Consider the following 16,821-nt stretch of genomic DNA (forward strand, 5'->3'; position numbering starts at 1 on the left):
TTATTCTACGCTCTAATTGGCAACGAAAATACGAGGCTAAAGAATCCTATTGGTATCCTAACTAAGATTAATAAAATAACATTGATTGCTTCAAACCAATAATCTCTGTGGATTCGACCCTTACTCACGTAAGGTATTACTTGGACGACCCAGTGCACTTGCTGGTTAGTTGAACGGAGTTGTGTACATACTAAAGCTCAAAAGATAGAAATCACAATTTCGTCCACCAAGTTTTTGGCGCCGTTGTCGGGGATTATTGAGTTTGGACAATTGAAGGCTTATTTTATTTCTTAGATTAGGAATAATTTATTTTTATTTTTATTTTTATTTTTTTTATTGTTATAGAGTCATTAAATCTTGATAGGATAGTTTATTTTCAAAAAAAAATTCCTTTTCAAAAATATTATTTTTCTTAATTAATTGTTAAATTTTCGTGAGTTTAGTGTCTTGTTCTAAGTTTGGTGTCAATTGCATATCTCATATTTTCTTTTAAAATTTTCGACTTGTGTTCTTTGTTCTTCATTGATCTTCAAGTTGTTCTTGCTTATTTTTCTTGTTTGATCTTGAGTTTTTCTTGTTCTGTGTCTTTTCTTGTTTTTCTTGTGCTTTTTCAAAACATTAGTTTTCAAAAATTTAGTTTATCCATAAAAATAATACATCTTTAAAATACATTACATTTTTAATTCAGTTGGTTATAGTGTTGGCTTATGTTCTTGGCAATTGGGCACCAGTTCTTTTGAAAATCTTTTTCAAAAATAATTTTTCTTGGTTTAATCTGTGCCAAACTTTAAGTTTGGTGTTTTCTTGTTAATCTTTCATAATTTTCGAAAATTTTATTAAAGTTTTCTAAAAATTTTAAGTTTGGTGTTCTTTCTTTTTCTTGGTGTTCTTGTGAATCTTCAAGGTGTTCTTGGGTTTTTCTTGTGTTTTGATCTTAAAATTTTTAAGTTTGGTGTTCCTTGGTGTTTTCCCTCCAAAAATTTTCGAAAAATAAGGAGCATTAGATCTAAAAATTTTAAGTCTTGTGTCTTTTGTGTGTTTTTCTCTTTCATCATAAAATTCAAAATTCAAAATTTTTATTTTTCTAACTTTTTTTAAAACCTACTTTTCGAAAATCTTACATTAAAAATTCAATTTTCTATTTCAAAATATTTCCACTTTCTTTTATTTAATTTCGTTTTTTTTTAAAAAAAAAAAAAATTTATATTTTCCAACTACTTTTTCGATTTTTTTTCTTTTTATTTATTCTATTTTTATTTATTCCATCACCATATTTCAAACTATAAATTCTCAACTTGTATTCAATCATGGAAGCAAGTAGGAATGAACAGTCCAAGAGGACTCTGGGGTCATATGCTAACCCCACTACTGCTTCATATGGGAGTAGTATCTGTATACCCTCCATTGGAGTTAGTAGCTTTGAGCTGAATCCTCAGCTCATTATCATGGTGCAGCAAAACTGTCAGTACTCTGGTCTTCCACATGAAGAACCTACAGAGTTTCTGGCACAATTTCTTCAAATTGCTGATACAGTACATGATAAGGAAGTGGATCAGGATATCTACAGATTACTACTGTTTCCATTTGCTGTAAAAGATCAAGCTAAGAGGTGGTTAAATAACCAGCCTAAGAACAGCATAAAAACATGGAAACAGCTGTCAGAAAAATTCCTGAATCACTATTTCCCTCCCAAACGGATGACACAGCTAAGGCTAAACATCCAAGGCTTCAAACAAGGAGATAATGAATCCCTTTATGATGCTTGGGAGAGATACAGAGAGATGCTAAGAAAATGCCCCTCTGAAATGTTTTCAGAATGGGTGCAATTAGACATCTTCTACTATGGGCTTACAGAAAAAGCTCAGATTTCTCTAGACCACTCAGCTGGTGGATCTATACACATGAGAAAAACAATTGAAGAAGCTCAAGAGCTTATTGATACAGTTGCCAGAAATCAACATATGTATCTAAGCAGTGAATCTTCTAAGAAAGGAGGAGCTAAAACAGTAACTGCAGAACTCGGTCCGGTGGATCAGGCTAGTGAATTTAATCAGCAATTAGACTTTCTAACTCAGCAGCTAGCCGAATTCAAGGAGATATTACAGGAAACAAGAATGGCAAACAGGAACATGGAAGTGCAATTAAAGCAAACAGAAAAACGACTGTCAAAACAATAGTAGAAGAATGCCAAGCAGTTCAATTAAGAAGTGGGAAAACATTAAATACCTCACTTCAAAGCAGCAAGAAGCAAGGACATGAACGAATAGCTAATCAAAATCCCTCTGAGGACAAGCAGAGCCCAGAAAGGGATAAAGCTGGCGCTGAACGCCCAGACCATGCTGATTCCTGGCGTTCAACGCCAGAAACAAGCTTGAATCTGGCGTTGGACGCCCAAAAGGAGCATGGTTCTGGCGTTCAAATGCCAGTAACAAGCAAGGAAGTGGCGTCTAACGCCACTCCAGCTCCTACCTCTGGCATTCAAATGCCAGTAGGGAATCAGTCACATACAAGTGCTGATAACAAGGCTTCCCAACCCACTTCTGTAGGTAATAAACCTGCAGCAACTAAGGTTGAGGAATACAGAGCCAAAATGCCTTATCCTCAAAAACTCCGCCAAGCGGAACAAGATAAGCAATTTGCCCGCTTTGCAGACTATCTCAGGACTCTTGAAATAAAGATTCCGTTTGCAGAAGCACTTGAGCAAATACCCTCTTATGCTAAGTTCATGAAAGAGATCTTAAGTCATAAGAAGGATTGGAGGGAGACTGAAAAGGTTTACCTCACTGAAGAATGCAGTGCAGTCATTCTAAAAAGCTTACCTGAGAAGCTTAAAGATCCTGGGAGCTTTATGATACCATGCACATTAGAAGGTAATTGCACCAAGCAAGCTTTATGTGACCTTGGGGCAAGTATCAACCTAATACCTGCATCTACTATCAGAAAGCTTGGTTTAACTGAAGAAATCAAACCAACCAGGATATGTCTTCAACTTGCTGATGGCTCCATTAAATACCCATCAGGCGTGATTGAAGACATGATTGTCAGGGTTGGGCCATTTGCCTTCCCTACTGACTTTGTGGTGCTGGAAATGGAGGAGCACAAGAGTGCAACTCTCATTCTAGGAAGACCTTTCCTAGCAACTGGCCGAACCCTCATTGATGTCCAAAAAGGGGAAGTAACCTTGAGAGTCAATGAGGAGGAATTCAAGTTGAATGTGGTCAAAGCCATGCAACATCCAGACACCCCAAATGACTGCATGAGTGTTGACATGATTGATTCTCTGGTAAGAGAGGTCAATATGGCTGAGAGTCTCGAATCAGAGCTAGAGGACATCTTTAAAGATGTTCAGCCTGATTTGGAGGAGTCAGAGAAGATAATAGAACCTCTGAAAATCCCTCAGGAAGAGGAGAAACCTCCAAAACCCGAGCTCAAACCATTACCACCATCCTGAAATATGCATTTCTGGGAGAAGGTGAAACCTTTCCTGTAATTATAAGCTCTACCTTGGAGCCACAGGAAGAGGAAGCACTAATTCAAGTGCTAAGGACGCACAAGACAGCTCTTGGGTGGTCCATTAGTGATCTTAAGGGCATTAGCCCAGCCAGGTGCATGCACAAAATCTTGTTGGAAGATGACGCCAAGCCAGTGGTTCAACCACAAAGGCGGCTGAATCCAGCTATGAAAGAAGTGGTGCAGAAAGAGGTCACTAAATTACTAGAGGCTGGGATTATTTATCCTATTTCTGACAGCCCCTGGGTGAGCCCTGTCCAAGTTGTCCCTAAGAAAGGAGGCATGACAGTAGTTCACAATGAAAAAAATGAACTGGTTCCTACAAGGACAGTTACAGGGTGGCGTATGTGTATTGATTATAGAAGGCTCAATACAGCCACCAGAAAGGATCATTTTCCTTTACCATTCATAGACCAGATGCTAGAAAGACTAGCAGGTCATGAATACTACTGCTTTCTGGATGGATATTCAGGTTATAATCAAATTGCAGTAGATCCCCAGGATCAAGAGAAAACGGCATTCACATGCCCTTCTGGAGTATTTGCATACAGAAGGATGCCATTTGGCTTATGCAATGCACCTGCAACCTTTCAGAGGTGCATGCTCTCAATTTTCTCTGATATGGTGGAAAAATTCCTGGAAGTCTTCATGGATGACTTTTCAGTATTTGGAGACTCATTCAGCTCCTGCCTTAACCATTTAGCACTTGTTCTGAAAAGATGCCAAGAGACTAACCTGGTTTTAAACTGGGAAAAATGTCACTTTATGGTGACTGAAGGAATTGTCCTTGGGCACAAAATTTCGAACAAGGGGATAGAGGTGGACCAAGCTAAGGTAGAAGTAATTGAAAAATTACCACCACCTGCTAATGTTAAGGCAATCAGAAGTTTTCTGGGACATGCAGGGTTTTATAGGAGGTTTATAAAGGATTTTTCAAAAATCGCCAAACCTCTGAGCAACCTGCTAGCTGCAGACATGCCCTTTATCTTTGATGAGGAGTGTCTGCAGGCATTTGAAACTCTGAAAACTAATTGGTCACAGCACCAATCATCTCTGCACCAGACTGGACATTACCATTTGAACTAATGTGTGATGCCAGTGACCATGCCATTGGTGCAGTGTTGGGGCAAAGGCATGACAAGCTTCTGCATGTCATTTACTATGCCAGCCGTGTGCTAAATGATGCACAGAAGAATTACACAACCACAGAAAAAGAGCTACTTGCAGTGGTTTACGCCATTGACAAATTCAGATCCTACTTAGTAGGATCAAAAGTGATTGTGTACACTGATCATGCTGCTCTTAAATATCTACTCACAAAGCAAGATTCAAAACCCAGACTCATCAGATGGGTGCTGCTTCTGCAAGAGTTTGATATAGAAATAAGAGACAGAAAAGGGACAGAAAATCAAGTAGCAGATCACCTGTCCCGAATAGAACCATTGGAAGGGGCGTCCCTCTCTCTCACTGAAATTTCTGAAACCTTTCCAGATGAGCAATTACTAGCCGTCCAGGAAGTGCCATGGTTTGCAGACATTGCAAACTACAAGGCAGTGAGATTCATACCCAAGGAGTACAGTAAGGTGCAATCAAAGAAATTAATCACAGATGCAAAATACTATCTCTGGGATGAACCATATCTCTTTAAGAGATGTGCAGACGGAGTAATCCGTAGATGTGTGCCTAAAGAAGAAGCACAGAAGATCCTTTGGCATTGCCATGGATCACAGTATGGAGGACATTTTGGAAGTGAACGAACAGCCACAAGAGTCCTCCAGAGTGGCTTCTACTGGCCTACTCTCTATAAAGATTCCCGAGCATTTGTGCTTAACTGTGATAGTTGCCAGAGATCAGGCAACCTGCCCCACAGTTATGCTATGCCTCAACAAGGAATCTTGGAAATTGAGTTGTTTGATGTATGGGGTATTGACTTCATGGGACCTTTCCCACCATCATACTCAAACACCTATATTCTGGTGGCAGTGGATTATGTATCCAAATGGGTGGAGGCTATTGCAACACCCACTAATGACACTAAAACAGTGTTAAAATTCCTCCAGAAACATATCTTCAGCAGATTTGGTATCCCCAGAGTGTTAATCAGTGATGGGGTACTCATTTCTGTAATAAGCAGCTCTACTCTGCTCTAGTCCGTTATGGAGTCAACCACAGGGTGGCTACTCCATATCACCCACAGACTAATGGGCAGGCAGAAGTCTCAAATAGAGAACTTAAAAGAATCCTGGAACGGACTGTAATTAACCGCAGAAAGGATTGGGCAAGAAGCTTGGATGATGCTCTGTGGGCATACAGAACAGCATTCAAGACCCCTATAGGGACCTCTCCATACCAGCTTGTGTATGGAAAGGCGTGTCACTTGCCAGTGGAACTGGAACACAAGGCCTACTGGGCAACCAGATTCCTGAACCTTGATGCCAAATTAGCTGGAGAAAAACGATTGCTCCAGTTAAATGAGCTAGAAGAGTTTAAACTCAATGCTTTTGAAAATGCAAAAATTTACAAGGAAAAAGCAAAAAAATGGCATGATAAGAAATTGTCATCCAGAGTCTTTAAACCAGGGCAGAAAGTTCTGCTATTTAACTCTAGGCTCAAATTATTCCCCGGGAAATTAAAATCCCGGTGGAGAGGTCCATATGTAATTACAAGTGTATCACCATATGGCTACATAGAGCTTCAAGATAATGACTCTAACAAAAAGTTCATTGTCAATGGACAAAGAGTTAAACATTATCTTGAAGGCAATTTTGAGCAAGAATGCTCAAGACTGAGACTTAATTGAAGAATCAGTGATAGTCCAGCTAATGACATTAAAGAAGCGCTTGCTGGGAGGCAACCCAGCCATATACAAAGTTTAATTACTAATTAAATAAATTTTCTTTCTTTACAGGTTTAGGTCTAAGTATCTTCAAAGGTGAAATAACAAATTAATTGAAGTCCCAAGAGTTACAGAGAAATTTGGAAGTTCACTGGCATGAAAAAGCCAGTAAGAAACACTTTGGGCGTTAAACGCCCAAAAGAAGCACCCACTGGGCGTTTAACGCCAGTGAGGGTAGCCTTCTGGGCGTTAAACGCCAGAAAGGAGCATCTTCTGGGCGTTAAACGCCAGAAAGATGCACCTTCTGGGCGTTTAACGCCAACCTGCTAGCATTCTGGGCGTTTAGAAAAACGCCCAGTAAAGAAGGACTTCCTGGCGTTCAACGCCAGAAAGAAGCATCACATGGGCGTTGAACGCCCAGGAGAAGCATCACATGGGCGTTAAACGCCCAAACCATGCACCATGTGGGCGTTTAACGCCAGGATGGTGGGAGGAGGTACAATTTCGTTTTTCTTTATATTTTTTCCAAATTTTTATGTTTCAATTCATGATTTCTTGCATCAACATATTTCAAATTATCATCTCTCATCCCAAATTTGAGTTCTAAAAATCCTAATTTCTAATATCCCTTTTTCAAAATATCAAAGGTATCTTAATCCATAAAGGACAAATTAATTTTCAATCCAATCAAACTCTTTTAAAAATTTGTTTTCAAAACTCAATTATCTTTTTTAAAAAAATATCTTTTTCAAAATTAAATTTTTCAGATTTGTCTTTTAAATTCTTATTCATATCTTTCTCTTTTAAAAATTATATCTTTTTCTAATCATATCTTTTATCTTATCTCTTTCTTATTTTTCGAAAAATAACCCACCCCCCTCCCTATATCTTGTGTTCGGCGCCCTCCTCATCATCCAAACTGCTCTCCTCCTATCCCTCTTCTTCTTCTCTTTTTGCTTGAGGACAAGCAAAGCTCTAAGTTTGGTGTGGATATCCGTGATCATCAAATTCATGGCCCCAAGAGGAAAACAACCCACCCAAAAGGGCAAGAAAGAAAGCGCTCCAAAGCCACTTTGGAATCAAGGGAAGTTCTTATCTAAAGAACATTCAGATCATTATTATAAAATAATGAGTCACAGATCAGTGATCCCGGAAGTCAGATTTGATTTGAAAGAAGATGAATATCCGGAGATCCAAGAGCAAATCAGAAACAGGCATTGGGAAATTCTGGCCAATCCTGAAACAAAAGTGGGAAGAAACATGGTTCAAGAGTTCTATGCTAATCTATGGCAGACAGAAAGGCAAAGAATCGTTGGAGCTGCTATCTTTGATCATAAAACTGTGGTCAGAGGAAAGATCATTCATACCAATCCTGACAGGATCAGGGAGATATTCAAGATTCCTCAACTAAAAGACGACCCAGACTCCTTTAATAGGAGAATGATGAGGGTCAATAAAGGATTGGACAGGATCTTGGAAGATATATGCGTTCCTGGAGCCAAGTGGACTACCAGCACAACTGGCGACCCAGTTCAACTAAAAAGGGAGGATCTAAACCAGTAGCCAGAGGCTGGCTGGATTTCGTAGGGCGTTCCATATTGCCCACCAGCAACCGTTCTGAAGTAACCATCAAAAGAGCTGTCATGATTCACTGCATCATGTTGGGAAAAGAGGTAGAAGTCCATCAACTGATCTCATGCGAGCTATACAAAGTAGCAAACAGGAACTCTAAAGACGCCAGATTGGCCTATCCAAGCTTAATTTCTATGCTCTGCAAAGATGCCGGAGTGAAGATGGGAATAACAGAGTACATCCCAGTTGAAAAGCCAATTACTGGAATATCAATGGTCAGACAGCAACAAGATGATTCAACCAGGAAGAGAGCACAAGAAGCTCTCCCAGAATGCCTCAATTCGAATATTGGGAACATCTTGAAGCCTCTATTTCCAGATTGCAAGAAGCTATGGATCAAATAAAGGAAGAACAGAATAATCAAAGTAGCATGCTTTGCAAACTGCTCAAAGAACAGGAGGAGCAAGGGCGTGATCTAAGGGAGCTGAAGCGCCAAAAATTAATCCTTGAACAACACCCCAGAGATTAGAAGAACACGTCCTTCCTCAAAACAAAAGGTTGCTGAGTTCCAATTTTCCTGCTTTAATTTAGTGATAGCATTTTTTTTTTATTATTTGAAATTCACCTTAGGAGATATTTAGTAGTAATTAGTATGTCTATTTTGATTTTATTTCCAATTAAGCTATAGTTTATTTTTCTCATCATCATCAGGCATGAATAAAGTAGTAGATTTTATTTTAGAATAAAGAAGTAATCTATATTTTTCGAGTTCTTAATAATAAAATTTATAATTAATTATATGTGGTGGCAATACTTTTTGTTCTCTGAATGAATGCTTGAACAGTGCATAAATTGTATTTTGAATTTGATGAATATTGGCTCCTGAAAGGATGAGGAACACGAAAAATATTATTGATAATCTGAAAAATCATGAAATTGATTCTTGAAGCAAGAAAAAGCAGTCAAAAAAAAAAAAAATATAATAAATATATATATAATTACAATCAAAAGGAATAAAAGCCAAGCAGCCCTTAAAACCAAAAGGCAAGGGTAAAAAGGATCCAAGGCTTTGAGCATCATGGATAGGAGGGCCCAAGGAAATAAAATCCAGGCCTAAGCGGCTAAATCAAGCTGTCCCTAACCATGTGCTTGTGTCATGAAGGTCCAAGTGAAAAGCTTGAGACTGAGTGGTTAAAGTCGTGATCCAAAGCAAAAGAGTGTGCTTAAGAGCTCTGGACACCACTGACTGGGGACTCTAGCAAAGCTGAGTCACAATCTGAAAAGGTTCACCCAGTTATGTGTCTGTGGCATTTATGTATCCGGTGGTAATACTGGAAGACAAAGTGCTTAGGGCCACGGCCAAGACTCATAAATAGCTGTGTTCAAGAATCAACATACTACACTAGGAGAGTCAATAATACTATCTGAATTCTGAGTTCCTAAGGATGCCAATTATTCTGAAATTCTAAAGATACAGGGAGATGCCAAAACTGTTCAGAGACAAAAAGCTACAAGCCCCGCTCATCTAATAAGAATCTGAGCTTCATTTAAAACTCTAAAATATATTACTTCTTAATTTCTGTTAGAACCTATTTTATTCATCTAGTTGCTTGAGGACAAGCAACAGTTTAAGTTTGGTGTTGTGATGAGCGGATATTTTGTACGCTTTTTGGGGGTAATTTCATGTAGATTTTAGCATGTTTCAGTTAGTTTTTAAAAATAATATTAGTTTTTAGGCAAAAATCATATTTCTGGACTTTACTATGAGTGTGTGTATTTTTCTGTGATTTCAGGTATTTTCTGGCTGAAATTGAGGGAGTTGAGCAAAAATCTGACTTAGGCTGAAAAAGGACTGCTGATGCTGTTGGATCCTGACCTCCCTGCACTCGAAATGGATTTTCTGGAGCTACAGGAGTCCAATTGGCGCGCTCTCAACGGCGTTGGAAAGTAGACATCCAGGGCTTTCCAGCAATATATAATAGTCCATACTTTGCGCAAGGATAGACGACGTAACTTGGCGTTGAACGCCAAGTACATGCTGCTGTCTGGAGTTAAACGCCAGAAAAACGTCATGATCCGGAGTTGAACGCCCAAAACACGTCAAAACCTGGAGTTTGACGCCAAGAAAGGCCTTTACACGTGGAAAGCTTTAGTCTCAGCCCAGCACACCAAGTGGGCCCCAGAAGTGGATTTCTGCACCAATTATCTTAGTTTATCAATTCTGTAAACCTAGGTTACTAGTTTACTATTTAAACAACTTTTACAGACTTATCTTGTACCTCATGCTATTTTCAGATCTGAATTACATACTTTGTGACGGCATGAGTCTCTAAACTCCATTGTTGGGGGTGAGGAGCTCTGCAGCGTCTCGATGATTTAATACAATTCCTTTGTTTTCCATTCAAACACGCTTGTTCTTATCTAAGATGTTTATTCGCGCTTAACTGTGGAGAAGGTGATGATCCGTGACACTCATCACCTTCCTCAACCCATGAACGTGTGCCTGACAACCACCTCCGTTCTACATCAGACTGAATGAATATCTCTTAGATTCCCAACAGAATCTTCGTGGTATAGGCCGGATTGATGGCGGCATTCATGAGAATCCGGAAAGTCTAAACCTTGTCTGTGGTATTCCGAGTAGGATTCCGGGATTGAATGACTGTGACGTGCTTCAACTTTAACCTGCTGGGCGTTAGTGACAGACGCAAAAGAGGGATTCTATTCCAGTAGGAGCGGGAACCAACCGGTGATTGGCCGTACTGTGACAGAGTGCGTGCATAGCTTTCACTGCGAGGATGGGAAGTAGCCATTGACAACGGTGACACCCTACATAGAGCTTGCCATGGAAGGAACCTGCGTGTGAGAAGAGGATTTCAAGGAAGAGTTGAAGTCAGAGGACAAAGCATCTCCAAAACTCCAACATATTCCTCATTACTGCACAACAAGTAACGCTTTTATTCTCTATTATTAAAGTAATAACTATTTATTCTACGCTCTAATTGGCAACGAAAAACGAGGCTAAAGAATCCTATTGGTATCCTAACTAAGATAATAAAATAACATTGATTGCTTCAAACCAATAATCTCTGTGGATTCGACCCTTACTCACGTAAGGTATTACTTGGACGACCCAGTGCACCTTGCTGGTTAGTGAACGGAGTTGGTACATACTAAAGCTCAAAAGATGAAATCACAATTTCGCCAACAATTTTAACCTTCATGAACAACAAATTCAAAAGACATATGCACTGTTTAAGCATACATTCAGAGAACAAAACATTGCCACCACATCAAACTAATTAAGCTAGTTAAAGATGAATTTGAAATCCTGTACTCTTGTTCTTTTGTGATAAAAACAGTTTTCATTTAAGAAAGGTGATGGATTCATATTCATAGCTTTAAGGCATAGACACTAAGACACTAATGATCATAAGACACAAACATGGATAAACTAAAGCACTAAAATTCGAAAAACAAAAAATAAAGAACAAGGAAATTAAAGAACGGGTCTACCTTAGTGATGGCGGCTCTTTCTTTCTCTTGAAGGTCCTATGGAGTGCTTGAGCTCCTCAATGTCTCTTTCTTGTCTTTGTTGCTCCTCTCTCATGATTCTTTGATCTTCTCTAATTTCATGGAGGAGAATGGAGTGTTCTTGGTGCTCACCCTTAGTTGTCCCATGCTGGAACTCAATTCCTAGGAGGTGTTCAGTGCTCCCAATAGTCTTGTGGAGGAAAGTGCATCCTTGAGGTATCTCAGGATCTCTTGATGAGAGGGGTCTCTGTTTGCTCCTCTTCTTCTTAGTGATGAGCTTGTGGTCATGCTTCTCGTGAACCGGCTTTGGATGCCATAAATGGTATGAAAAATAAAAAGCAATGCTTTACCACACCAAACTTAAAAGGTTTGCTCGTCCTCGAGCAAAAAAGAAGAAGGGAGGAGAAGAAGAAGAAAATGTAGGAAGAAGGGAATGGCTTTGTGTTCATGTATGGGGGAAGAAGTGGTGTTAGGTATGAGTGGTGAAGAGAAAGATGGGTTTTGATGGGTGAAGGATTTTGGGGAGAGGTATTGAGTGTGGTGAATGGGTGAAGAAAGAGGGTGGTGGGGTGTGATGGGGATCCTGTGGGGTCCACAGATCCTTAGGTCAAGGAACAGTCATCCCTGCACCAATTGGCACTCAAAATCACGTTTTGAGGCATTTCTGGCGTTAAACGCGGGCTGGTGCCCATTCCTGGCGTTTAACGCCAGGTTCTAGCCCTTCTGGCGTTTAACGCCAGTCTGGTGCCCCTTTTGGCGTTAACGCCCAGAATGGTGCCAGACTGGGCGTTAAACGCCAACTGCTAGGCTTACTGGCGTTAAACGCCAGCAGCATCTTCCTCCAGGTGTGCTGTTTTTTCCTGTTTTTCATTGTTTTTGCTTTTTTCATTATTTTATGACTTCTTATGATCATCAACCTACAAAAAAGATAAATTACAAAAGAAAATAGTTAACTATAAAACATTGGGTTGCCTCCAACAAGCGCTTCTTTAATGTCATTAGCTTGACAGAGGACTCCCATGGAGCCTCAGAAATACTCAGAACCGTGTTGGAACCTCCCAACACCAAACTTAGAGTTTGAATGTGGGGGTTCAACACCAAACTTAGAGTTTGGTTGTGGCCCCAACACCAAACTTAGTTTGACTGTGGGGGCTCTGCTTGGCTCTGTTTTGAGAGAAGCTCTTCATGCTTCCTCTCCATGATGATAGAGGGATGTCCTTGGGCCTTAAACACCAAGGATTCTTCATTCACTTGAATGATCAACTCTCTATCAAATCAATCACAGCCTTTGCTGTAGCTAGGAAGGGTCTGCCAAGGATGATGGATCATCCATCACTTCCAGTCTCTAGACTATGAATCAGTAGGGATGTAATGGTCTTCAATCTTCACCAAAACGTTCTCTACAAGTCCATGCGCTTGTTTTCTTGATGTCTGCCATCTCCAATGAGATTCTTGCAGCTTGTACCTCAAAGATCCCTAATTTCTCCATTACAGAGAGGGGCATGAGGTTTACTTGACCCTAAGTCACAGGCCTTCTTGAAGGTCATGGTGCCTATGGTGCAAGGTATAGAAAACTTCCCAGGATCCTGCCTCTGAGGCAGTTTCTGCCTAGACAAGTCATCCAGTTCTTTGGTGAGCAAAGGGGGTTCATCCCAAGTCTCATTCCAATAACTTGTCATTTAGCTTCATGATTGCTCCAAGATATTACAACTTGCTCTTCAGTGACATACTCATCCTCTTCAGAGGAAGAATACTCATCAGAGCTCATGAAAGGCAGAAGTAAGTCCAATGGAATCTCTATGGTCTCATTTTGAGCCTCAGATTCCCATGGTTCCTCATTGGGGAACTCAGAGGAGATTGGTGCACGCCATTGAGGTCTTCCTCAGTGGCGTCCCCTCCTCTCTTTCCTCCCATATTCGGCCATGTTTATGGCTTTGCACTCCCTTTTGGATTTTCTTCTGTATTACTTGGGGAGTACTAGGAGGAGTTCAGTAACTTTCTTACTCAGCTGACTTGTCCTTCCAAATTCCTAATGGAGGACCTTATTTCATTCATGAAACTTGAGTGGTTTTGATTAGATCAGAGACCATTGTTGCTAAGTCAGGTATTCTGCTTAGAACTCTCGTCTGTTGCTGAGAAGATGATGGAAAAGGCTTGTTATTGCCAAGCCTGTTTCTTCCATTATTGTTATTGAAACCTTGTTGAGGTCTCTCTTGATTCTTCCATGAGAAATTTGGGTGATTCCTCCATGAAGAGGCTTCCATAGGGTTCTCCTAGGTAATTCACCTCTTCCATTGAGGGTTCTCAGGATCATAAGTTCTTCCTCAGATGAAGCTTCCTTAGTACCCAGGTGCATTTTGCATTCCAGACAGACTTTGAGAAATCAAATTGACTTGTTTAGTCATATCTTATTCTGAGCCAGTATGGCATTCGAGTCAATCTCAAGAACTCCTTTCTTCTGACTAGTCCATTGTTCACAGGATTCCTTTCAGAAGTGTACATGAATTGGTTATTTACAACCATTTCAATTAGTTCCTGAGCCTCTGTAGGCGTCTTCTTCAGATGAAGATCCTCCAGCAGAGCTATCCAAAGACATCTTGGATAGTTCAGAGAGACCATCATAGAAAATACCTATGATGCTCCATTCAGAAGCATGTCAAGGACACTTTCTGATTAATTGTTTGTATCTTTCCCAGGCTTCATAGAGGGATTCTCCATCCTTCTGTCTGAAGGTTTGGACTTCCACTCTAAGCTTACTCAATTTTGAGGTGGAAAGAACTTTGCCAAGAAGGCATTGACTAGCTTTTCCCAAGAGTCCAGGCTTTCTTTAGGTTGTGAGTCCAACCATGTCCTAGCTCTGTCTCTCACAGCAAAAGGGAATAGCATCAGTCTATAGACCTCAGGGTCTACCCCATTAGTCTGACTGTGTCACAGATTTGCAAGAATTCAGCTAAGAACTGATGAGGATCTTCCATTGGAAGTCCATGGAACTTGCAATTCTGTTGCATTAGAGAAACTAATTGAGGTTTAAGCTCAAAGTTGTTTGCTCCAATGGCAGGGACAGAGATGCTTCTCATAGAAGTCGGGAGTAGGTGCAGTAAAGTCACCCAGCACCTTCCTTGCATTGTTGGCATTGTTGTTGTTTTCGGCTGCCATGTGTTCTTCTTCCTTGAAGAATTCGGTCAGGTCCTTTAAAGAGAGTTGCTTTGGCTTCTCTTAGCTTTCTCTTCAAGGTCCTTTCAGGTTCAGGATCAGCTTCAACAAGAATGCCTTTGTCTCTGCTCCTGCTCATAAAAGAGAAGAGAACAAGAAAATGTGGAATCCTCTATGTCACAGTATAGAGATTCCTTGAAGTGTCAGAGGAAAAGAAAAATAGAAGAAGATAAGGTAGAAGAATTCGAACTTGATTAGATAGAGTTCAAATTGTGCATTAAGAAGGAGTAGTACTCCATAAATAGAAGGATGTGGAAGGAGGGAAGAGAATTTTCGAAAATTCAATTAAAAAGATGTTGATAATTTTCGAAAATTGAAAGTGGAAAAGAAATCAAGTGATTTTTGAAAAAGATTTTGAAATTAGAAGTTAAAAAGATTTGATTGAAAACTATTTTGAAAAAGATGTGATTAAGAAGATATGATTGGTTTAAAAAAATGTGAAAAAAAATGTGATTGAAAAAATGATTTGAAAACAATTTTAAAAGATATGATTTGAAAACAATTTGAAAAGATATGATTTTAAAAATTAATGACTTGCCTAACAAGAAAAGATATGAATCAAACATAAAACCTTCCTTAACAGAAAAGGCAAAAAATGTTCAATCAAATCATTAATTGTTAGTAAGTATCTTTGAAAAAGGAAAAAAATTGATTTTGAAAAAGATTTGATTGAAAAATTGATTTGAAAAATATTTGATTTTGAAAACTTAAAAAAAATTGATTTGAAAAACAAAATCTTCCCCCTAGCACCATCCTGGCGTTAAACGCCCAGAATGGTGCACATTCTGGCGTTTAACGCCCAAACTACTACCCTTTTGGGCGTTAAACGCCCAGCCAGGCACCCTGGCTGGCGTTTAAACGCCAGTCTGTCTTCTTCACTGGGCATTTTTGAATGCCCAGCTTTTTCTGTGTGATTCCTCTGCAGTATGTTCTGAATCTTCAATTCTCTGTATTATTGACTTGAAAAGACACAAATTAAAAATATTTTGGATTTTTAATAATCAAAATGCAACAAGAATCAAATAACAATGCATGCAAGACACCAAACTTAGCAGTTTGTATACTACTAACACTATATGAGACACATAAACACTCAAGCCAAAAGAGTTCAAAGGTCAGAGTAAGAAATCATCAAGAATTACTTGAAGATCCTTAAGACACATGAATGAATGTATGTAATTGACACCAAACTTAAGATGAGACACTAGACTCAAGCAAGAAACATAAAATCTTTTGGTTTTTATGATTTTGTGATTTTTTTTTTGTATTTTTCGAAAATTAAGTGGAAAAAGATATCAAAATTCTTAATGAGAATTCCAGGAATCATGCAATGTTTAGTCTAAAGCTTTAGTCTAAAGGAATTAGACATGGCCGGCTAAGCTTCAGCAGGACACTGCATTCAAGAGCTAAATTGATGAGAATCAATCAGCCTTGGTGATGATAAGAACATCACCTTGAAACACTAGAATTCATTCTTAAGAACTCTGAAGAAAAAATACTTAATCTAAGCAACAAGATGAACCGTCAGTTGTCCATACACAAACAATCCCCGGCAACGGCGCCAAAAACTTGGTGCGCGAAATTGTGATCACTACAACTTCACACAACTAACCAGCAAGTGCACTGGGTCGTCCAAGTAATACCTTACGTGAGTAAGGGTCGATCCCACGGAGATTGTTGGTATGAAGCAAGCTATGGTCACCTTGTAAATCTTAGTCAGGCAAACTCAAATGTATATGGTGATGAACGAAAATAACATAAAAGATAAAGATAGTGATACTTATGTATATCATTGGTGAGAGCTTCAGATAAGCGAATGAAGATGCCTTCCCTTCCGTCTCTCTGCTTTCCTACTGTCTTCATCCAATCCTTCTTACTCCTTTCCATGGCAAGCTCGTGTAGGGTTTCACCGTTGTCAATGGCTACCTCCCATCCTCTCATTGAAAACGATTGCATATGCTCTGGTCACAGCATAGCGGAATTCATCTGTCGGTTCTCAATCAGACCGGAATAAAATCCAGTGATTCTTTTGGCGTCTGTCACTAACGCCCCGCCCTCAGGAGTTTGAAGCACGTCACAGTCATTCAGTCATTGAATCCTACTCAGAATACCACAGACAAGGTTTAGACCTTCCGGATTCTCTTGAATGCCGCCAT

The 16,821-nt window shown here is 39.5% G+C and overlaps 1 non-coding gene across 1 annotated transcript; it reads left to right on the forward strand.

Moving 5' to 3' along the window:
• The first annotated feature begins 14,101 nt into the window (after positions 1-14,101).
• On the forward strand, positions 14,102-14,207 carry LOC130971645 (small nucleolar RNA R71). Its single transcript, XR_009082856.1, has one exon. It is a non-coding gene; the product is annotated as a small nucleolar RNA R71 (small nucleolar RNA).
• Positions 14,208-16,821: the final 2,614 nt, after the last annotated feature.

The sequence above is a fragment of the Arachis stenosperma genome, chromosome 3, assembly GCF_014773155.1.
Source record: "Arachis stenosperma cultivar V10309 chromosome 3, arast.V10309.gnm1.PFL2, whole genome shotgun sequence".
In the NCBI taxonomy this organism is placed as follows: Eukaryota; Viridiplantae; Streptophyta; class Magnoliopsida; order Fabales; family Fabaceae; genus Arachis; species Arachis stenosperma.